The sequence below is a fragment of the Delphinus delphis genome, chromosome 16, assembly GCF_949987515.2.
Source record: "Delphinus delphis chromosome 16, mDelDel1.2, whole genome shotgun sequence".
Classification (NCBI taxonomy): Eukaryota; Metazoa; Chordata; class Mammalia; order Artiodactyla; family Delphinidae; genus Delphinus; species Delphinus delphis.
The window spans coordinates 38,196,792-38,199,145 of NC_082698.1; the positions used below are offsets into that span (position 1 = coordinate 38,196,792).

Here is a 2,354-nt window from a genome sequence, read left to right on the forward strand (position 1 = left end):
GTGATATGCCTTGCTTTCATAATACATGAAAAAGAGTACATATAAGAAAAGTAACAGCAAAAGGAATGTGTTAAAAATTATTTCTACTATTTCAGTTTTTTTCTTTCTAATTCATTTTTTAGTCCATCAGGCCTGCTTTGCTTGTTTGGCAATGTCCTTTAAATTGTTTAAAAACTTTTCCAAATTGGTAAAAGCTTAATGTTTCCAAGTACTACAGACTTTTATAACTATTATGCATCATGCAAACATCATGAGGTGTGGTATGAGGCAATGAACATTTTAAGTTGCTTTAAAATTTAAGTATTGGACATTTAGGGTGCGCTCAACTTTACACAGTTACCAATGGAGTTGAACAAATATAACTGGTTAGTATTTTTAACCAAATATTTTGACTAAATCATTGCATTGCTTTGGAGTCTTGAAGGATACAATATACCATGAAGGAAAAGCATAGAGTAGATTAGGATGTGACTGTGCACAACTAAAACGGTACTTTGTCATTTTCCTTTTTCTCATTTTTGAAAGTAGTTGATAGCTACTTTTTCTTTTTCCCTTTCTTTCTCTCAGCTTATGAAGATTACCAGTATAAAAGCAAGAGGTGAAGTTATCTGCAAATATACAAACTTGTATCTATCCATTGGGTCTTCCTGCTGCAGATGACTCTCTTGCATTTTCAGATATTCCTTCTCATGTTTCTTCAGTTTCTTGGTTTGTACCTTAATATTGTAAGCCTGCTCCATTATACTTCTTGCATTTTCCTCTGCCTTGTATCTCTGAATAACTTTAGAAAGCTGAACTCTGAAGAACTGTAAAGTACCTTCAGAATCGGCTTGCTGAAGATCTTCCTTTGAGGTCTTTAGGAGAGCCAAGGCTACGTGAAAGGTTATGTTCAAACCCTCACAAAGTGTAAGTCAATGATGTGGAAGACCATGCAGAGTGGGAATTTGTCAGTAAAAGGAGTGAGAAACCACTGGGATGTACACATATGAGCTTCCAGGTTCAGATTAGAAAAATGGTCGTGGAGGTCCAGTAACTGCTCTTGCATTAGTCCTTCCAGCTGATACAATTTGCAGTGAAGGTCTTCAAAGCTGTTTTTGCAGAAGTCTCATAAATCATAGTCATTCATGATTTTCACCAAAACACAGAATGCTTGTTCCTCTGGCAAATGCAGCTGCGATACAGCAGCAAGAAAAGACTGTCCTTGACAGTACCCAGTGTCTTTGTTGTAGACAGAGTAGGCCTTGCAAATCTTGTAGAGCGATTCCTGGCCATCTCCTCTGGTATCTTTAAAGTAATCATGTGCAGGAAATGTCTGATGAATATATCTCTAGTAATAACACTCTCCTGGGCTGAGTCCATTGTGATAAGAAATTGATATCTATCGAGCATTGCCTGGTTGTCATGGCAGCCTGCTAATAATTACCACACCTCTGCCCTCAATGCTTCAGGAACAGCACTCTTCACCACAGTGGATAGCCCTTTCTGTCGTGCACCAAGGTTATTGTGCCATCTTCCTAACAATTCTCCCCAAGAATATAGGATCTTCTCAGGACAATGCTTAGAACATCACCTGTTCCACTTGAGAGTTCATTATCACTCTTCTCTTCTGCTTCATCCTCCTAGGGTGACACTGGACCCCATCTGCTAGTAGCAGTGTGATTCGTTCCTCCTTCTCAGACTCTTGCTGTAGACTTACCACCTCATCTATTGCATTTCCAGCATTGGTATGGCCTTTTCCCTCAGACTGTTTCAACCTCATGAAGAAAGTCTCTGTGAAAGTCTTTCTGCTAAAATGCCAAAATCACTTATTTGCAGGGTACACATGTACTGCTGTCTCCAGGTGAAAATAGACAGGCTCCATCACGTCCATGACTACCATATCCATTGCCACAGTCCTATACACTCATTTATCTTTTGGAGTTTCTTCATTAAGTGCCAGAAATATTGGTTCATTGGTGTTCCACATGCCGGTGATAACATAAGCTCTTCCATCATAGCTCTTTCCCATGGCTTCCATATCCAGTAAATAAATGTCACAGTTCTTCACATTTCAACCTGGGCTTAATAAGATTCCAAAGCATCTTTCAGCAGCTAATTCTTTGTTAGAAAGTTGCTGCGCTGTAATCACAACCTTCTTTTTATTCCTTGTTTTAATTTGACAGTATTTAATTGACAGTATTTTTTAAAGTTTAATATTAGTATAAAAGATTATAAAGTGAGGAGTAAAAGTCTTCCTCTATCTAATTTCCCCTATTCAAATTTCCAAAGGTAAAACCATTGTTTCTTCTATAACCAGGCATTTGCTATTAGAATGCAAACATATGTATATCTATGTGTGTAAATATGTATCTATG

The 2,354-nt window shown here is 37.7% G+C and overlaps 1 pseudogene; it reads right to left on the reverse strand.

Annotated features, from left to right (window-relative positions):
* Positions 1-563: 563 nt before the first annotated feature.
* LOC132439181 (rab GTPase-activating protein 1-like pseudogene) lies at positions 564-2,134 on the reverse strand (annotated as a pseudogene).
* Positions 2,135-2,354: the final 220 nt, after the last annotated feature.